Here is a 22636-nt window from a genome sequence, read left to right on the forward strand (position 1 = left end):
TGTCCCTATTTATCAGTAACTGTGTAGCACCTTATGTAGTAGCATACAGGCAGAGGGTCTTCTTGTGCGATTAGCCTGCCTGAATCACAGCCATGCTTGCTACGAACCTGTAAAGATTTCCTATCTATTCCTTGTAACTCGTCTGTGCTGGACATTTCTTTCTATACAGCCTAGTAAGTACATTTAAAAAAAGAAAAACACTCCTCTTAAAACTTCATATAACTAAGATCCATGCTTGCCGCCTCTTGCTTGGTTAAAAAAGACATGACCAAATCACACTATCACTGATCTCTCACTTTTACTACAGAGTAAAAGAAAGATCGAACTTTAAACCTCAATCTTGCCCACAACATGTTACTAGGCTGCTCGCAAGCCTACCATGACAAGTCCTTTTCCTTTACCCTGAAACCAAAAGTCCAAAGTCTGCCCATTGAAATCTACTGATAATACGAATCAAGGCACGCAAAAATTAAAGGAAGATCACATCACTTCCAAGTGAAACGCACTAGCACTACAGCTTTGACTTAAAGATGATATTTTCAAACTTAGGGTCTGTTTACGATCTTGGCGGATGGGATACTCCATCACAAATGTGACGGTTATCCCATCCGTTGTATTACAATTCCATTATATCCTATGGAACTTGTAATACTGTGGACAGTATATCCATCACGCTTGTGATGGAGTATCCCATCTGTCAAGATCGTAATCAGGCTCTTAGTCGGTAGCTAAATATTCACCTCTTTCTACCTGGGATATTATTTGTGCAGCAAAAAATGCTGGATTGAAAAATTAAGACAGCTGTTTCTTGATCCAGAAATCTAGCAGTCAAATGCCTTAGACCTTCCTTTGCTTATTGGAATGTCTTGTGGGGGCCCGTTGCGGGCCCAATAAATGCACAATTAATTAATATTAATTAACAACTAAATAATTAATAAAAAATATATTACTTCCCAACTTTTACACCTATAAACACCACAACCCACACATGAAATGTACCCAAAAAATGTAAAACACAATGAACATTATAAAATCTCAATTAAATAAATATTAATAAATAAAAAGTATTCATTCACTTATTATATTTAAATTACTTCTCACTCTATTCTCCTATACACCCACAACCCATTACGGAACTAAAATATGCAAAATTTAATACAAAATAAAATTAGTAACAACTAAAAATGTAACACATATATTAAAAGCATAAACAATACTTATACAAAAAATACATCACATACATTTAGAATATATACTAAAATACATAACAATAATTAACAAATAGATCTTTTAAACAATATTTTTGCAAACAATATTAATGACTTCCATACTTTTGAAATCGATATTTCTTACCATAAATGCGATATTTTTGACCATGATATTCTTGCAGTCGATATTTCTGTGTCATGATATTTAAAACTCGATCTTTGTGTAAGTCTACATTTCCAACTCAATATTTTAACTGAATACGAGTGATGAGTATGCCCAGACGTGGGTCCCATGCTCACTGTGCCGCTGAGACCAAGCTGCATCATACTGATAAGGCCCAAGCAGGCTAATGGTTTTCTGGGATATTTTGATTCTGGACCTGGCTGTTCGGGCAGGACTTTTTCTATTGGAGCAGTGACATAGCTGATTTGCCTTATGGCTGATTCACCTCTGAAGGGACATGGTGGGTAAAAAACACAATGGACTTGAATGCGGCCTAAGTATTTTCCAGTGGTTGAGAAAAATTCAAGCATTCCATATGCTACTTTTTTTCTCCTCAGTCCCGTCACTTTTTATTTTCTCCTCATGGTGACATCATTAGTGCAACGAGTATGCAAAGACATGTGGTGCATATCCACTGCACCACAAGCTAAATGCTTCCGACAAGCCCCAGGTAATTACCAGTGGCTAACATTAATTCAAGCATCGCACCAAATACTTTTATGCTTTCCATATGTGAATATTTAATATGAATACATTTTCTATTTCTTTGTAGGCAGAGGGCCATTCTGTTCATTATTGACTTTTTTCATGATAACATGGGCTGATTCACAATGTGGTTATTTATTTGTTTTTTTGGCTTGACAAAATGTCAACCCTAGAAAACAGCCATTTTCTATAAAAAAAAAAGAGGAATGTGTTTACAAAAATATCTGTGTGAGGCAGAACAAACAAAGGTTTGTGATTCATTTGAAAGGGATAGACAGCATAGGCGGGACCATCATGGTTGCTCTGTGACTTAGGACATCTGCTTTCCAACCAGGAGGTGGCATGCACTGCTTCAAAAAAGAAGTGTCTGGAAGAACATATAGGGCATCATTAGCATGGCGGGCCTGACGTGAAAAGGGACTGCCCGCCATAAGTGCGACGGTCCCGTGGGGGTGATTAGGCACACTGGCGGGCACATCCTGCATTTTTAACATTGCGGCAGGCTCTGCTTTCAGCATCACCTGCCGCAAAGCCAAAAATGCATGTTGTGCATATGCATGCACAACGTGGCAGTCACCGCGCGGTGCCTGACATGTTGTTCATGCACATGCAGTGGGGTACCATAGGTACCCCCCAAGTGCACCCCCCCCACCCCCCAACATCCTGGGGGCCAGCAACGGGCCCCCAACTTCAAACTCCTCATGCCTTGCCTCCACGGAAAGGTTGCCTCCCGCCTGCATCCTGATATGGATGGCAGTGTCTAGCAGACACCGCCACCATATTAAACCCTTTTCCGCCCGGTCGACAAGTTACAACGTTACACAGGTTACAGGCGAATGCATTTCGGCAAATGAATGCCTTCCTCAGCGCCACAAGTGTCTTGGAACCCTCCATCTTACGCCAAATGATTGTTCTGCTACCTTCTATAGCCAATTGGCTGAAGCTCCGCCCCCGATGTTGCTGACCCCGCCTATTGTCAATCCGGGCGTAGTCCAGAATATATATATATATATATATGTATGTGAAGGCTTATTAATAAAATAAGCAATATACTATCCAAGAGTGCCGCATCTTTTGTGGAAAAATATATATATATATATATATATATATATATATATATATATATATATATATATATATATATATATATTGATATATATATATATATGTATATATATATATATATGTTTGATGTTATTAAATAGTCTTTTGTGCAATATCGTCCATGTTTCTGTACCCAATGGTCTTTTGTGTGTGTGATTCACTTAACATGAGTGTGTTGGGTCTGCAATTCACGTTTCAAAATAAAAGGCCAGTTTCTCTTCATTGTTTCATGCAAACAGATGTATGGTTTTGTGTGTGCAAAATTGTCATGTTTTTAGTTATACACTGCTTCAGCTAAAAGGAAATTTTACATTTACCTTCTGAATAATAACAATGACTGCAACTACTACCTTTGTAGGATCACCGTGCTGCCCGTGTCCTGATATGCTGAAGAAACACGAGCCACCAGCCACAGCAACAGGTTTTAGAGATCTTCTGGAACTCAGTCCGCAAAATGAGTGACAATTCCCATGAAGCTGGTTGCCATGAACCTGTAGCCCACAGAAAGGAAAAAGCATTTTGACATGATTGACTGCTTCCATATGGTTGGGACCATCTGTGAATTTCAGGGGTCACTTGGATGTAGTGCAACAGTTACTATATCTAGATATAAACCGCAGGGGCAGATTCTTCACTAGGGCTCTGGGGCTGCGCCCCCTAAAACAATTTCCTTCCCATTCCTGTACAAATATTAAATAGATCTCTAATTAGACATTAAATTGTAGCTATAAACAATTCAATGTATTTAAGTCTGGGCTGTGCGCCCCAGGCTGCCTGACCCACCTTGCTCTGAATCAGGAGACGTAAACCACGCAGTAAATCAACTTTCTGAACTGTGACACACAACGAAGGGCTTACTGTTCTAAAGCCCTTCATAATGAATCACTGCCATTATAGTTTATGGCAGTATTCACTATAGGCCAGTGATCATGGCCATGGTTGTTAGAGTCTCCCTCCCAACGTGAGAGGATCCGTCCCTCATTCACAGGCATATATCCCACCCTTTCATCACAGTAGGAGTAGATGAAAGCACCGTGCCCGTGTGTTTTGGTGCCTTTTTCTCTGTAATGGTGTTAAAATGCTAATCTTCTGTTACACATATTGTGCTAAGACCCCTCACCATAATAACGTCCCCCACTGCGACACCCCAGGCCCTGGCTGCACATTGCTGGCTCCGTTTGAAGTGGAGCTGCAGCATTTGTTCCCAGTGAAATGGATACAAAAGAGGAGCATGCTAGGGTTCTTCTTCCCTTGTGAAGTTGATCCAAATATCCAAGTCAAGAGCAAAGCAGAGGCATGTGCTCACAATAGACAGTTATCTGCTGCATGACATAAAAACTCGCCCGAACTTCTTGCCCTTAACAACATTAATGGCAAAAGCATGGATTGATTTATCAACATTGAGTGTTAAAAACAATAAGGCAATGTATGCCAGTGATTTAGTTCCTTTGCAGGTACATGTGATTGAGGGGCTTTGATTTAGAGCTCTGATACTGATGCTGAAGCCAAAGCAAGGTGCCTGTCAGTGGGTTGGCCTCTCAACAGAGCACACAGAACAATAGAATAGCATTCCAGTTGTAATTGATTTTTAAAAAAATGTGTGTGAAGGGGTGCACAGATGGCTAAATATTTACAGCGCAAATGCAAAAGTAAATATATTGCTTACATGCAGTGGCGTCACTAGGGTTGGTGTCACCCAGTGCTGGTAAAGGTGTCACCCCCTCACTTGTTGTAATTAAAAAAAACTTCCCTTGGTCCCACTCCGCGCCGCCTAAATCCTCTTGACCTGTCCTGGGCTGCCTCGTTTTAGCGAAGCAGGCTTCGAGCAGCCTCCCTCCCTCCCCTGCGCCAATCACAATGCTGCAATGGCAGCGTTGTGATTGGCTAGAGCAGGGATACTACTACCTGCCCCTAGGAGACCAGGGGTTGCTGCATGAAGCAACCCTCGGTCTCAGCCCAGAAAACGGAACATGTGCACTATTTGCTGCTGCGCTTCCTTGGGCCTGCCTGCAGGCTGTCAGTCAACTCTAGACTGCTGCCGCAGCGCCACCCACTGATCCCCTTAGCTTCATCCGGGCTCGCAGCGTCAGTGAGCCGAAGCCGCGGTGCCCCACTGACCACGATCACCTAGGGTGACAGCAATCACCTGGTGCGTGACTGGTGTCATCCCAGGTGATGGTGTCACCCGTTGCGGACCGCACCCCCCGCACCTCCCTTGTGACACCACTGCTTAAATGTGAGTGAGTGCAGTGTATGTTTTGATGTGATGAAGTGAGGGAGATGCAAGGAAATGCATTTGGGTAAGAGTGAAAAGAGGGTGCTGAAGAGGAACGAGAGGTGGTTGAAGATGTGCAGAACCTTTAAAAAAAATATATTTTGGAGGATGATTTAGCCTGGACCCTGCACCGCTCACTACATAAAAGTCATACCAAACATTTAGGCCCCGCCACTTTCAGAGGTCACCAGCCACCACTGATAAACTGACTCCTTTTTTTTTTTTTTTTCCAAGACCTTTATTAAACATATGCGTGATAAAATAACACAGCTGAAAGCCCACATCCTTAATATATAAGGTCGGCAGCGTACTGTTTCATGCGAGCCTTGGGCTGTCACGCCCCGTTACTTTGTCGTTTCGTTATCACATAGCAAGTCGCCTACAACCACTGAGGGCCGGCCGCGTGTATTAGGCTATTTGTCTCAGTGTTTTACTCTATACATTATAAACAGTAAACAGCAAATCAACTCAACTGGATCATTCCACTACTGCTCTCTTCAACCAGAGTACATTGTCGCGATATTTCAAATGTGATGCTAAATGTGCTGGAATACAGTAACAAGAGACCATAGCAGCATTGTGCAGTCGCCTGGAATACACTTAATCCACACTGTGCGCATTCAAGTACGTTGTTAGGTATACCCAATAGTCTTTCGGCCGAGACCTAGCCGGCAACATTTCTTCGTATGTACATAGAGTATCTTGACAATAAACCAAATCTCTCAGCCATTGCTTAGTTGATGGTGATTTTTTGCTCTCCCAATGCATTGACACCTGTCGTTTAGCCAGTAACAGTGCCACCGCACAGAATCGGCGTTTCGTCGCTGTCACTGTACCCAGTAGTCCCAGTAAGCAGCAGCATGCTGTACAGTCTACAGTGACTCCCACCATTTCAGATAACATAGATACCAACTCAGTCCAGTATTGTTGTATCCTTGGACATTGCCAAGCTAAGTGTATAAAGTCGGCTGAATCATATCCGCATCTTTTACATTTTGCATCTACACGCAGGCCGAATTTATGTAGTCTGGTCGGGGTATAGTACACCTGATGGATGTATTTGAAGTGAATAATTCGCAGGTTGCCATTTGGTGTGAGTAATCTCGTCAGTGTGCACGTGACCTCCCAGTCTTTATCTGTAAGTGGTATGTCTAGTACCATGTCCCATCTTTCCCGTGCTCGCGTAGCCCTGTGACCTATTTCTGACTGCATTTGTGCATAAAGACGTGAAACGAGATGCCTAGTATTGGGTGATGTCAGAACAAGCTGTAGTGCATCTAATGTAGGCGGCTCTGCCGGGAACGTGGTAAAGTGTTGCCTGATCGCGCCTTTTAGTCTGTGTATTGTGAAGTTGAAGAGTAAAGTGGGGTTCTGCACAAATTCTAAATCTTGGTCAGATAGGAATACACCGTCCCTGTACAGGTCCCCCATATTCACTATTCCTACCTGTTTTAGTAAATTCATGGCTACTGATTCTGTGGTAACAGAGAGATTAGGATGGTGATGTAACGGCAACGCTGGCGCGTAGAGTGGAAGTTTGCCCGCCAGTCTGCCCAGTTGTCTCCAGGCCGCATTCGTAGCATCAATAGTGTTGATGTCTTTACCATGTAATGGGGGCCTGTTGTGAGTGATGATAGCATCGAGTGGGACTGGACTGGCATCCCCCTCCTCCACCGCCACATGAGTTAAATAAGGTGTCGGATGATACCAGTGATTTGCGTAATGCGCCTGTGCACAAAGGTAATATAGCAGTAGATCCGGGACTCCCCATCCTCCGCTGGTATGTGGCAGTGTCAGTATCGACAGTTTAATGCATGCTTGTTTACCCGCCCAGATCAGTTGTAACACTAGTTTAGTCATTCTATTAAATACTTCCTTTGGGGGCGGTATCGGTATATTGTTGAATAGGTACAGGAGCTTAGGGAGGACCACCATCTTAACAATTGCAATGCGGTCGGCCAATGACAGTGGAAGCTGGATCCACCTCTTGACCCTGTCCTCCAAATTGTCTATAGCCCTGCCGTAATTCGTTCTAATCACCAGCTCCGGGTCACGATAGAACCAAATCCCTAGATAGCGCACTGGGTCCGTGTGCCATTCGAGCGGGTATTCGCTTGTATGTGGCGTTGTCGTGTCTGTTAGTGGGAATAGCAGGGACTTGTCCCAGTTTATTTGTAAGCCAGAGAAACCTCCGAATTTAATATACAACCTAAGTAGCGGATCCAGATTTTTGGCAGGATCCCGCACATATAGAAGCATATCGTCGGCGTACAGGGAGATATGCAGTGGCCTGCTGGGGAACTGGAGCGCCAGGTGATGGTTTCTCTGCCTGACCAAACACGCTAGGGGTTCTAGCGCGATGGCAAAAAGGAGGGGGGAGAGTGGACATCCCTGTCTCGTCCCGCGTTCTATATTAAAAGCATTTGATAGGTAACCATTGATTTTGACTCTAGCAACAGGCCGAGTGTACAGTAATTGAATCCATTGTGTGAACATGGGGGGAAATCCCATTCTCTGAAGTATAGTCAACAAATATGACCACTCAATGGAGTCAAAGGCCTTTGCGGCGTCCAACATCACTGCCACCGCTTTAGTCGAGGGTGCGAGGTAGTGAGAAACTGCGAACAACGACCTTGTGTTGTGCGCCGTATTCCTCGAGGGGATGAACCCAGATTGGCCCGGAAGGACTAGATTAGGCATAAGCGGTTGTAATCTTGTGGCTAGAATTTTGGCAAGGAGCTTTGAATTCACATTTAGTAACGACAAAGGCCTATACGAGGCGCAGTCCGTTTCATCTTTTCCCGGTTTGAGTATTGCAATGAGCATAGCTTCCCGCAATGTAGCTGGCAATATCTGAGCTCCATGTGCATCCCCAAACATGGCGACTAGACGGGGGGCCAGGAGATCTGCGTATTTCTTGTAGAATTCACAAGTGAATCCGTCCGGCCCTGGTGCCTTGCCGTTCGGTAGGGACCGGATCGCCTCAGTAACATCCTCTACTGTGACAGGAAGGGCCAGGTATTGTCTCTGTGCGTCCGATAGCCATGCAATAGCGATGTCATCCAAGTAGTCCAGAGTTTCTTGTGTTGTGGCCACTGGACATGACTTGTACAGCTCACCGTAATTTTGAACAAAGCATTGCAGAATGCCCTGTTGATCCGTATAAGATACACCATCCTTTCCCTTCACCTGTGTGATGATAGTTGGCTTACGGCCCGCACAAATTTTAGCCGCTAACACCCTCCCCGGACGTCCTCCCTCCCCGTATGCTCTCGCAATGTGCTTTTTACTGAGGTATTTGATTTCATCCTCCGCAAATTGGCCGTGTTCTGTTAGGGTGTCTCTTATTTCACTAAGGGTTGATTGTTGGTGTGAGGTCTCGTAGTGTTTCTCCAGTGCCTGTAGTTTAGTTTCACACCTGGATATTTGAGTTCTAATATCACGCAATATCCCTGCGGTCGTGCTAATGCACACACCACGTATAGTGGCTTTGAACGCTTCCCACAAGAGGCCTGCGTCGTATGTGGAGTCCTCATTGAGAAGAAAAACTTCACGAATTGCTTTCTCGATTGTGTCTGCATAAATTATATCTGTGAGCGCTGCTGCATTAAATTTCCAGCTATATGGAGGAGGTGTGTAATTGGGGATGTTCAGGGACAGCTTAACCGGGTTGTGATCCGATAGTGTTTTAGGCAAGTGTGTTATCGCGCTGGTCCACAGTAGTGTATCTTCAGATCCCAACCAGTAATCTAAGCGCGACCAGCTGCCATGTACTATTGACGTGTGTGTGGCCTCTTTCGCTAATGGGTGTCGCGCTCTCCATAAGTCTTTGATGTTTAATTCATCTATTATATCGTGTAGTTTGTCACGGGCCCTTGTGTGATGTTCGATCGTGCAGCCCGACCTGTCCATGTTGTCATTGAGTGCAATGTTAAAATCCCCACCCCACAACAGCGTATGTGTGTCTTCGGGACAAAGCTGTTGCCAGATCTCATTAAAAAACTCCGGGTCATCTGTGTTGGGACCATACGTGTTGATTAACGTCACCTGTCTGCCCCTCACCCTACCTTTTAGTATGACGTAGCGGCCATTTGCATCTTCCTTGACCGCATCAACAGTGAAATGTGTGCCTTTTCGCACCAGAATGGAAACCCCTCTAGCATAGGAAGAGTATTTGGAGGAGTGTATTGATTCAGCCCATCTTCTCCCGACCTGGGTGTGCATATGCGGGGCAGCATGTGTCTCTTGAAACATAACTATGTCTATATGCCATCTGTCAAGTGATGCGAAGATTTGGCGAATTTTCTTGGGATTGGTGTAACCTCTAATGTTCCATGTTAAAAGATTAAGTTGTTTGGCACTTATATCTGTCACAGCCATGTGAAACTGTATTGTGTTCCAGGTTTGTAACCGTGTGAGGTCCTGCCGTATGCCTGCATAATGCAATGTATCAATTTGTCGTTAGCATCACAATGAGAGCAATATATACAACATAAACGGAAGTAGGCAGTGCATCTCAAGTGGTTTGATCCATAACTAGTAACCACATACCCCCCCAACCACCCCCCACCCACAACAGCAGCCCAATCCTGCTGAGGCCATACCCCGTACGAACAATCCCATTGCATAGAACTGTGTTGGGGAACTCCCATGTGGGGGTCCGCCTGAGCAACACGTCTCCATCCGAACTGTCGGATGTGGACGGACTACATTGATAACTCTCTTCTTGCGTCTGTGAATGAACAGTAGATGGGTACCTAACATTTAGTTACAGTATAAACAGCAAACCGTCAACACCATTAGCTGCAAGTGCCCTTTTCTAGCCATGTACCATGTGAGCACGATGGAGGGGTAGACCCAGCATACATAATTGTTACACAAAGAAGGACAAGTGATTTCAAGTGACCGAGGGCCGACTTCAAGCATGCAAGTGCAGTATGTGATGTGGGAAGCAGATCCGTACCTGCAAAACATCATTGACATAGCTGATTGCGCCCCCACCCTCCGCCCTCTCTGTGCTGGAGTAACAGGTAAAATACAGTATCTGGTGCATTCGTTATTAATCATGTGTTTATGCACAATGCCTAAGTTCGCTGGTCTAGACCGTTACAGTGGTGCACCCACATCATAGTCTAGTTCCAGACAAGTCCAGTGGTTTCCACCAGGTACCATCAAGTTCGACGATGTCTAGTTCTGTGGGTGGGTGGAAGCTGAGCCTGAGTGTAAAGTACAAACCCCCTGCATCAACCTGTGTACACATTCCACATCTGCCCTGTGGAGCGCATCACGTGCAATAAAATGCCTTCAGTGTGTTGTTTACCAGGTTTTCGCCGCATCCGTGCGTGGATTAAAATCTCGTGTCACCAACTCCCTGTGTGCGACTCACACCCCTTCACACATCTGTAGCTCAGCAGAAGCACCTGTTCACCGTGTCTGGCTCGCCATTGGCAGTGAGTTTCATTCACCCCGTGAGTTCCTGTGGGGTGGAGACGGTGCAATCCACTAGGTATAGCTAGTTCTCTGTTCCATTATGTGGACATTTGTGGCATTTGCTAGGTATGACCTTTCACTCAATATCTTCCTCCTGGTCGTCGCCTCTTTCATTTCTACGTGATGAAGTGATCTTCTTGATATAGTCGTTGGCCGCTTTAGGCGAGGTGAGCAGCGTTGATTTTCCTTTCCAAGTCACTTTCAGCCGTGCAGGGTACAGCATAGCATATTGCACCTTCAGATCACGCAGCTTGGCTTTTGCCGTGTTAAATTCTCTGCGGGCCTGTTGGACCGCTATTGTAAAGTCCGGATAGAACTCTAACTTGTTGTTTTGAAACGTAAGGTCCTTGTGGTCGCGAGCCAGTTGCAGAATCACGTCCCTGTCCCGGTAGTTCAGTACTCGTGCGACAATCGGCCTGGGTGGCGTCCCTGGCGGTGGACATGGTGCCAATGTGCGGTGGGCCCGTTCCACGATGAACACCTGGGACAGCGAGTCTTTTCCAAAAAGCGTCGTGCATAGTTCTTCCACATACAATTCCATCTTCCCGGTGTTTGTAGATTCTGGTACCCCCGCTATGCGAATATTGTTGCATCTCGACCTAGCTTCCAAATCTTCTGACTTGGATTTGATGACCTCCAATATCTTCTCGAATCCCGTGCATTTGGGCGTGCTCGTTCGTGCTTCATCCTCCACAGCAGAGATTCGTGTTTCCGCCTCTTCCAGCCGCTCGCCGTGCTTGTCCATTTTCGCTGCCATGTTGTCAACTCTGGACGTGAGATGATCCAATGTGCCATTCATGTCTTGCAGTGTGGATTGGATAGACTTCAGAATAGCTTCCATGTTGCTCGCCGTCGCACCTGGTGTTTCCGCTTCGGTATCCGAGTGTGATGAGGGTGTCCTGGTGGTCCTGCGGGTTTCGAAGCTAAGTTTAGGCTGCTGCTTGTCTGGTTTGCCCATCTTGTGACTAGTCCTGCCTATTCGTTGCAGAGCGCGGTACAGTGCAGTAGGCTGGCTTTATTGGATCAAGATCAACGGTCACTGCGATTTGGTGGTGCCGCGGTAGTTGACCGCTGCGCTCTGTGAGTCAACGCTTGCGCCTTGGTCCGTCGTGCGTAGTTTCGTGGAAAACATGCGGTTGTTTTAGGGCCGGCACACGGACATATCTCCCGGTCCGATAGTGGCCTCCAAGCAAACTCTTGTCTGGCAGAGGTCTCCCTCCTGTACACGCAGTTTACAGATCGTGCTCGACGTGCCACACCCACTCCGACTTCACCTCACATCCCACACGCCTCAAATCGATGGTCGGGAATCCCTGCGTGAACTTTATTTCACAGCTTGCACTGCAGTGCGTCCCCGGATTGTGCACCGCACCTGCTTGCCAACAGCCCGTTCCCCTCTATTAGTAGTTCGAGCGTTGTACATTTGCCATGGAGTTGGTTTGTGCTGCTTATACTACCGCTTGTGAACAGGTCGCACATAAAGGAGATCGCAATGATTGTCGCACTGCAGCACTTTTTTACCCTCGCTTCGTACCGTAAAACATCTGTGCTGCATTGTCCGTTATAGTGCCACGCTCTTTGCCTTGGTCCCGGGTGTTGTAGGCGTGTGTCACCGTTGGCCTCGAGGCACTACTAACATGCGGTCAGGGAGATCCAGCGGTCTCTCACCGCGCTTCACTGAGTGCGTCTCTGCAGTTAGCCGCCTGGTTCCGGGTGGTTATTTGTGCCATGAGGGTGCAGAACGCCTTTGGGGAGCACAGTGTAGCCAGGACATGCGCAGGGTGGCAGTGCACGGGGCTTCGCCGAGGTGGGGGGTGTCTCTAACGTGCCTCGTTGTGTCCCCGGCAGTGTGAGGTTAATACCGCAGCAACGCAGCTAGTTTGGTGACCTCCGATGTGGTGTGGTGCCCGATAACGACGCTGCTGCAGTCAATGGGTGCCGCCATCTTGCGAGCCGTCTGCGCGCCAAAATCTTGCTTGCCACTTTGCCGATATTGGAGTCTGTTAGCGCCGTTAAGGGGTTACGCGTTGTGGGCGCTTCACGTGTGGGTGAATTAAAGCTGAAAGCATGATACATGAGTCTCAGTCCGTTGTATGCGCCGAAGGGCAGCGGGTGTCTCAGCCACGCAGTGCCTGTGCAGTGCACTCACGCTCAGCATGCATTTAGAGCCCTCTTGGTCCGTAAATAAATGTAGGACCCATGCGCCTTACCGCCAGCGTGTTTCAGTCCGCAGCCATACAGCGCCGGCATCGCATTGAGCCTCCATGTACACTTACGCGCCCGTTGCTGGGTCCGTCAGGTCCGGGGCACCGCAACCACCATCTTGCTTCGAGCACGTCGGCCTCCGGAGCTTCAAACTTCCATAAATTCCGGCGCGATGACCTGCACCTCGGGGCCCCAGACTTTCACCGATCGTTCTCCACCTGCTTAGCCACCTCTGGATGTGTCGCAATCACATTTTCGGGAGCCTTATGTGATAATAATAGCACGATGATCAGTCCGCCCGGCGGAGCTGCCTGTTCAGACAACCATTCCGCAGTGCGCCCTCTAGCGCCCCCGATAAACTGACTCCTTTGGTTTATACAGTAATCACAATTTACTTGAAAAATCTTTGCACACCTGTGTAGAGGACAGCTGAAACCAAAATATGAGCCTATGTCTCTCTCCCCAGAGTGGTAAGGACTACGCCCCGTTAGTGAGGACAAAGACCTGCTTCAACCTGAAGCAATGATGAAGCCTGGGCTAAGGCAACCTTGCCTCAATTGAGCCTTGAGACTTTAAGTCGAAGGGAACTGTGCTTCAGTGAGGACCTTCAATTCATGAATCTACCTAGAGAATGGAGATGAATACCAGCTGTCCAGACCAATCTGAAGCTTTCCCCCACTCTGCATTGCATAGCAGCATATGTGCTGCAGCCCAAATGGCCATTCTGTGATCAGCAATGCCTGAGGTCAGCATGAGATTCTGTGACCTTTGTCATGCATCCCCAGTTGGCAACTGTAATCCGTTAACTTGTTGATGTGCACCAAAGATCTAGCTCCTGTATTGAACTAAGAAAGTCATTGATCTCAATCGCTTCAGAGCTCAAGCTAATGAGGTCTGTCATATTCAGTATACAGCATTAATCAGAGGCAGAGGTGCTCTTGAACAGCTTTGATTCATGGAGCTACATTTGAACCAAGACATAATTGAGCCATTATGCAGTGATCAGCAAGCAGTTGATGTTTCTCCCCAAGCAAGACAACCACATTCATTAACTAACTGGTTTGTGGATTTATGTCCATTTGAGATACATGACACTGAGCATGATTTATAGTCCAGAGTACAGATTGTACTCCATCAGTAGGTGATGGAGTAAAATACTGGTGAATTTTAGTGGTTTTGTTAGTTCAAAATGGTATGTTTTAAATGCCATTTTCATCTATCATGGCTTCTTAATCTTTCTTTTTTTTCTGTGACTACACACATACACACATGCACACACACACCCCACATACATACACACACAGACACACACACACATATCCAAAAACACTAGCCCTGCTCAGCTCCATTCATTTTCCACTTTTCCTACATCATGGTGTTTCCTCTGATCCTACGCCACAGCCATCGGGATTTCCTGGCACACTCTACAACTCCATACAACACCCCAGGGGGTTGAGTAATCCAACCAGGTAAGAACACGCTGCCACATGTGGATGCCGAATGGTGCTCTACAGAGGTGAAATGATGGTGCAAAGTACAGGGCAAATATAATGAGTAGATAATGGACAGTCTTTTCAACCTCACAGCCCCGGTCCCCATGGCTTTTGTTCACGTTTTTAGTATGTTCGGACAATAAGGGGAGTAGATCTAGACCTCGATGCTGGTTCAGGATTTTTCCAAAACTCTGCTGATAAAATTCCACAACCAGAGCAGTGGCAAATGTTACACCGTTTTTGCATGGTTCCTGTCCCTAACCTTGCATCAAATACACTTTGTTGAAGACTAGCTTGAACCCCATCTATCCCTGAAACTGAACTTCTTAGTCACAGTTTACTGGCCACCACAAGAACTCAACAATCCTTTACTTCTGCCCCAACATGCAGCCCTTTAAAGAACATCAATACATAACAAAGTAAAAGAATGTTCCGATTACATAAAAAGGCAGAGCATGCAGATATCTTCCTCTTTTAGGCTGCGACAAAAAACAGGAAACAACCTCTTTCTCCGCTGACTAACTTTACAAAGCATTATCTTAAAGAAACCATAGAAACTCCAGATTCACATACAACCATTTAATAAGTGGTCAAGCAGAAATCCCAAAACATGAAATTTAATCATATCTATTACAAAACATTTCTTCAAATTTTTCAATAACATTTCTTCAAATCTATTACACTCACAATTTCTTAAATCCTCTCCTCAAGGGTGAGGAGGGTGGGATAATGTTAGCCTCTGTTGTCTTTAATGAAATCAAGAGTATCTACGCATGTTAATTTGAGATTCACCATTTCATTACAAGACCGGAGGCTACCATTATTCATGATTAAAGCCATCCAATACCACACAACTTACATGCTCCACAGGTCTCAGATAGAACCTTGCAAAAGTATTTGCATTCAACCAATCTGCTGACTTTAAAATATCAGGTAAAGATCCACTAGCCCAAAAAACCTTACTGGCCATTGTGCCCCTCGAAGAATGGGCACCAAACCTTGAAAGGTTTACACCTGCATCATTCATAACCATGCATACCCATCTCTCTAAAGTAACAGTTGATTCTACTTTGTATGGTTTAACATATGACAACATTAACTGATCTACGCCATTCACCCTAAACTCCAGAATCTTGCTCTCATAAGTTCTCATACAACTCACCATGCACAATATTTCACAATCATTAAAAAAAGGGATAAACGGGGGTGTGGCTTCCTGCTGAAGCGCGATGGCCGCGTAAGGGAGTAGCTCCGTCCCGCATAACCGGAAACAACACCATCCGCCACACTCATCCGATTCCCGCTCACAGGGATTGCCTCCAGCAGTGTTCCCGAACCGACCTGGCCAGTCGCCGCGGTCACCACTGATCCGGGGGGCGAGTGGTAAGACCCGGTGTTTTGCAGCCTGCCTTGAGTGTCGGACCGGGTCCTGTGGTGGCTGCGGAGCCCAAAAGACACGTGAGGCCGGGCGGATGCTGCGTCACAAGACACCGGGCATCAAGCTCTGACCCTGGGGGAGTGGCTCTGGAGGTGTGCCCTCCCCCGCGAAGATTCTGGGTGCTGCGGAGTCACTGAGTGCCCCCCCGGACCATTTCTGCATACCTGAACTCAGCAGTGATGCTTGCTGGGCCGCGTTGATGAGCGGCGCAACCGGCCCTGCCCCGCCAGCAATCCCAGCTGCCTATCTTGAAACGAGGGGGTGTCACCCCTGGGGCAGCATCAAGGAGAGGCTTGCGCCCCTGTAGTGCTGCAGGGAGAGGCTACCTCACACAAACAACGGCGCACACGGCCCACTGGGAGAGGAGGATGTTGCGACCTATGTTCCGGACCCGGCTGTAGTGCGCACGACCTGCCGCACACGCCGCAGTTCTTGTGGCTGGAGGACCCGGCTGGCTGAGGTAGGGAGACATAGCCCGAGGGTGTAGATCGCATGGAGATGTGTCGGCCACCCAAGCCTGGGACCCCACGGCGAGACCCCACGCAACTGTGATTGTGGGTCAAAGTTGACGGCCCCTCCCCCCCTCGGCAAAAGCCCGCACTGCCAAATCTCTCAACTCACATAGACCATTGAGCCGCTGGGGTGTGGAGGAGAGGGACGAAGACCTGCATATTCCCCACCTGTGACACAGAAGGTCTGTGACGTGGCCAGTGTGCCCCACGCATGGGTTGGAGGGTGCGGAGTGTTGGATCCATAGTCAACATGAGTGGAAAGGGCACCAAGCAGTCACAGCAGAGCAGACTGGACAAATACACCTTCTCTAAGGCGGCTGTTCCTGAAACCTCCTCACGAGAAGCACCAATGGGGGACGCAAAGGATGGCCCCCCCAGCCTCACCTTGAAGGACCTCATGTTCGCACCTCAATGGAACAGAGAACGGATGCAATCGCGGTGGAGATGACTCTCATTAGAGCGGATTTTGCAAAAATGAGTGAGAAGGTCCAGCAGCTCCAAATAACTAAGACTAGCCTTGTTGAAGATGTCTCGCAGATCCAGACCGAACTCCGCGTTCTGCAAACCTTCAGAAAATATGCAGAGGACAAGCTTGATGACTACAAGGGGCGCCCATGGTGCAACAACGTACAAAGTATTGGAGTGCCGGAGAGGGCGGAGGGGCAAAAGCCTGACCTCTTTGTCAAGGACCTGATACTTAAACATCTTTGCCCTAAGGGACTGTCCAAGTTATTCGTCCTAGAACGAGTCAACAGAATCCCTGGGGGATGTCCGAGACCTGGGTCCCCTGACCCCTTCTGGCGAGGTTGCTTAACTTTCGTGATTGGGACACGATCCTACAGTGTGCCAGAGCAGCGCTGCCCCTCAAATATGAAAACGCAAGAATCTCTTTTTTCCCCAGACCTTACTCAAGCTGTTTGGAAACAAAGAAGATCCTTCCTCCAAGTCAAAAAGAGACTCAGGGCCAAAAGCCTTAAGTACGGCATGCTCTTCCCAGCTAGGTTGCGGGTTGAGGCAGGTGGCAAACCATGGTTCTTTGATTGTGCTGAGGACGTGGCAGACTGGCTGGAGGGCCGGAGAGACGATAAGGAACATAATGCCTGCTGAGCCCACTCCAATGGGAGACTTTGACCGTAGAGTGGGCCTACCTTGTGGTCTCAAATATTTGTTTTGTTCATGATCCGGGGCCGCATTGGGTCGGCCCTGGGGTGGTCCTGACGGCCAAGAGGTACATTGATCATCTGACTTGTCCTGTGCCTTTTTGTTCCTAGAGAACCTGGAGGCTGTCCCATACAAGAAATGACACTGATTTGAATTGGCTACTGTGGTTGGGATGGGGGTTGGAGCACCTTTTTTCCCCACATTTAGCTACTTAGTTTCCGGGTTGGGCAAGAGGCACTCTGCAAGTTAATCTCATGGGTAGTTCCAGGCGAAAAATGTAGGGGAACAGGGAGGGGGGTGGTTGGAGTTAGGAGTGGGAGGGGGTTTGTTTGTTCTAGTTCAATCTGCAGCAATATACATGAGGGCCTTTGAAGGCAAGCCCGCACCTGACACTATTTATGGATACACAATGGGAAGGCAAGCCCGCACCTGACACTATTTATGGATACACAATGGGATAGGAGTTTCACCTTGTTGAGTTGTAACGTCAACGGTCTTAGTGACAAAGTGAAGTGCACCTTGGTCCTGCAATACCTTAAATGCCATTCCCCGGAGGTGGTCTTCCTCCAGGAGACACATCTTGTGGGCAACTCCTGCAAGGCACTAAATAGATGGGGATATAAGCTAGTGGCCTTTTCTGGTTTCTCCTCTGGATCCAGGGGGGTGGGAATCCTGATTAAAAACTATTTTCCATTTTATTTACAAACAACACACACTAATGAGTGGGGCAGATATGCCTTGGTGACAGGACAGTGGGAGGGCAACACACTCACCCTAATGTCAGTATATTTACCCCCGGCCTGCAAACGCAAACCTTTTCCAATCTAGGGACCCACTTGCTTTCAATTCCTGAGGGTCTCTTACTATTGGGAGGGGATTTTAATGCTGTTGTCTCTGGTTCCCTTGACCGTAACCCTCCCTGTGACATCGGCACCTCGTCGCACTGGCTCTGCGACTTTCTGGAGTCCTTTGGCCTATCCGAGGTGTGGCGGACATTCCATCCTGGTGACATCCAATACACATTCTGCTTTGGGGCGCATCGAAGTTTCTCTCGCATTGACTATCTCATAACTCCTGCATCCCAAGCTGCACATATCTGTGAGATCCGACTCCTAGCACGGGGAATCTGATCACTCCCTAATATGGACTCGACTGGTTCTGGGTGATACGCGGGTGGGTGTGATTGCGCTCATCACCCCCTGGTTTCTCCGCAACCCCTTGGTTCGCAAAGGTCCCCTGCTTGCAATTGACCACTACTTTCAGGAGAACCAGGGCTCGGTCAACTCCCCCAAACTCTGTGGGAGGCATTTAAGTCAGTGATAAGGGACAAGCTCTCTCACTGATCGCTGGAGTTAAACAAGAAAAACAAAAAGACCTTGAAGACAGAGAGATATTGTTGGACCCGGCCCTTTTTGGCAGGTTCACCCCGAAACTTTTTACTTTTGACTAGCCTGTTTCTGCGCACTTTTTCATTGTGGTACAGTGTAAAGTGCGTGAGCTCTCTGTGTATGTGTGTGAGTGACCTGCCCTCCCATAGGAATGCATGGGGAATATGTGTGACCATGGTAGTTCCTGATGTGTGGGGAGTGCAGGGTCGAGTTTGGTATGTGCGAACTCGTGAGATTGAATGCTGCGTAATGATGTATGTGGCATGAATGTGTCTAGTGTGGAAGTGCTACTTCTAGACATGGGTGTGCGTGTGTAGTGAGTCTGCTGGCACGTGATTGGCTGGAGCCTGGCTCCAGGAGTGTGCCTGGGCCTGCTTGCAGATTGACTGTCTGGTTTGAGGGTGACAGGGGCTGGGGACCCCGCAGGAGGTTGTCTGAGTCAGCCCTGACAATTGCAAACACAACAGTGATGGACAGAATGTGGATCAATGTCACACATTCATCCCAGTCAAAAGATCTGGGCCCAAATCCATCGTTTTTCCACTCCACACCACCCTGGGTTAGACAATGGCGATATGCAAATCAGCGCTGACCCTGTGCCCCATGGGAACAGTCCAGTCCGAACTACAAAAGCCATGTCCTTCCCAGAACGGAAACAAGCTTGGTTGAATGACTGCATCTGCAACTAGAGTGGTGGGAGGAGATAGCACCTGGGAGTGAATAGGGCTGTGCCTGCCTGCCACAATGCTGGCTCCACCCCCTGTGGTGCGTCTGATGTCCCTAGCCTGGCCAGTGAAAGGAGTTCCCTATAACCAGTTCTCACATTGCCTACACCCTGCTAGACAAAGGATTTTATGGTATAAAAAGGGGCTGTGTACCCTTACAAAATGTTCTTGTTTCTACTTGAATCCTGCCAGGGGTGTGCTGCTGCTTGGGCCCAGGGGAAGGCTTGCCTCCCTGGGCCCTGCCCAGCCCCTGGATGCCTAATGGATGTCCTGAAACCTTTGGGGCCTTATGTCCTTATGTAAGGACCTTGGAGACCTTTGTGTGCTATTCCTGGCCCCAGGACTTTGCTGCATTCCTGGAAGGACTTTTTGCTGGACTGGTGTTTCTCTAGCGCAGGGAGCGCTTTATTTTTACCCTTATAGCGCTTGGGAGCGCTTTACCTGCTCTTCTAGCGCTGGAAGCGCTTTTCTTTGCCTCTAGCGCTGAAGCACTTATCTTTGCCTCTAGCGCTGGGAGCGTGGTTTCATTGCCACAAGCGCCTGGAGGAGCTTTATTTTGTCTTTGGCGCTTTATTTGTTTTGGCCGGTGCCCACCCGGCATTTGTTACCCTGTGCCGCTCGAGGCGATTGCAGCGCTGCCCTCCACAGCGTGACCGGAGCCTGGAGGCTCGTCCAGGGGCCGCATTGCCATTAGCTGCCCGCAGTCCAACGACCCGGAAGTCAGGCGCTCCTGGCCGTGATGGGGGCGGGGCCTGAGGCAAGGCCAAAGGACGCACGAAGTCTGTGTGGTGCGCAGGGCTCCCGTGTGGGGAAAGGAAGCCCCGCACCTTGCGAAGCGCCGCCAGCTGAAGAGGCAGATCTGCGGGGCTCCCGAGGTGGAGGGAGAGCCCCGCTGGTGCCGCACTGCTGCCTTGCCGCCCAGACAGAGGGGGACCGCGTCCAGCTACTCCGGTGAGTGGGGCCCGGTATTGGTGGTGGGAGAGGGGGTCTCGGGGCACATTGCCGGTGCCCGCCCCCTCCTGTGGCTGTCCACTTCGTCTTCGGGGCAGCCTAGTCCTTTAAAGGCCCCGTGGAGGTCCCAGCAGATTCCTTGAGCGGCCCCACTTGATAGCGCGCCGCTCCGACGAAAGGTGGCATTTTGTGTTTGAGCCTAAAGGGCTCCGGGGGCATTTCCTGGAGGGGGGGCTCGAACGACGGGGCCATATTTGTTTTCAGAGCCTGAGAGGCTCAAGGCGCCCCAAGTGTTCGCGGATCACCCGTGAGGGACCCCACCGCTCTTTCTCTGTTTTGCGAGCCCACAGAGGCTCAAGGGGGCATATTTGTTTTACGAGCCCTGAGAGGCTCGGGAGGGCCATTCTGTTTGTTTCGAGCCACGAGGCTCTTGGGGGACACGAGTGCTTTGTGCAGAGCCTGGAAGGCTCCAACGTTATCCCCACCAGCTGCCCAGCACTTAGTGGGCAGCTGCCACGTGTAGGCTTGGCGCATCTCTTCTTGGCTGCCTACAGCCTGCCCTGACATTGGGACACAGGGCGTCCTAGTCCCAACAAGGCCAGTTGGCCTAGGGACTGCCACAGGTGGTGGCTTATGTAAGTTTTGCGCAATTATGTGGTTTCATTGCACCTCTGAATGTGTTTTCATGCATCATGTGTTATTCCTGCACCTCTGAATGTTTTTAGGCATCATGTGTTTCCCTTTACTACACCTCTGAATGTTGTGATGCATCATGTGTAATGTGTTCTTGCCTATACCCCTAAATGTATTTTATACTTAGGTGGTTGTTCTTTCTATTACAGGTGTGCTAAAGTGATTATTATTCTATGAACTACAAAGTGCTATTTCTGACAGTATTTCTAGTTCTAAAAGTGTTGATTCTGACAGTGGCCCATGTGGCCCTGTCTTGTAAATAATCCCTTGTGAATATTGCCCGTGCCAGTTGGCACAATGTACATGTGGGATTTCTATCTGATGTGTTTTGACAATACAAAAGTTATTTTTATATAACCTTGTGTGGAGTTCCTTTTGTGGTATGCCTAGGATGTTGTTGCTGTTGTGTGCGTGCGCAAATGCTTTACACATTGCCTCCGGGATAAGCCTGTCTGCTTGTGCCAAGCTACCAAGGGGGTGAGCAGGGGTTATCTTGGCGTGTGACCCCCTTGCCCTGACTAGAATGGTGGTTTCTGCCTGGCTTTGGTGTCAGCCTTAGCCAACCAGAAATCCCAGTTCTAACATTGTTGGACAGCGGTGAGGATTAGGACTTGTGTTTGCGCAGTACCACAGCGACAGCTGGCTACATTACAAAACTCTGCATTTTTTTAGATAGTCACATGTTTGGGATTATTGTTTGTGATTTTGTTTTTCCTCAAGCGTGTCATTTTCAAATGGTGTTCCTGCGCTTTATGTTTAGTGGCAGATGAGAGAAAATGACAGGGAGGGACGCCCGTAGAGGGGGAGGTTCCCATAGATAAGGAATCCCTTGCTGGGTGCAGTGCCCAATCCCTGTTCCTGTCCCTGTGTGGGTAGATGGAAGAGAGGGAGTGTGGAGGAGGAATGGCTTGCTCGGGAGGGTGGTTATCCCCTGAGTGTAGTGTGTGTGTCTGGATTCCCCAGTATGGTAGGATCCAGTGGTGGCAGCTAAAATGTGTCCAGTGCGTGAAGTCCCATTCCCAGTTCCCAGAGATGGTGCCTGGTGCTCAGTAAGAGGGGTACAGGTTGAGAGTCAGAGGCAGTGAGGAACTGTCTCACCAGTCTGGAGGGGGAGTGTGTGGATGAGTGGTGTGTTGAACTGGAGGAGTTGGTGTGAGTTTTTTTTTTAAAAAGGAGCTTGCACGGGAGGTGTACCTCTGGTGGTGTGCAGAGGCACTGGACAAGAAGGTGGATGTCTGGCGGTGTGCTAGAGGTCTTGCAGAGGAATTGGGGAGTGATTCTAAA

This window comes from Lissotriton helveticus, chromosome 4_1, assembly GCF_964261635.1.
Source record: "Lissotriton helveticus chromosome 4_1, aLisHel1.1, whole genome shotgun sequence".
Classification (NCBI taxonomy): domain Eukaryota; kingdom Metazoa; phylum Chordata; class Amphibia; order Caudata; family Salamandridae; genus Lissotriton; species Lissotriton helveticus.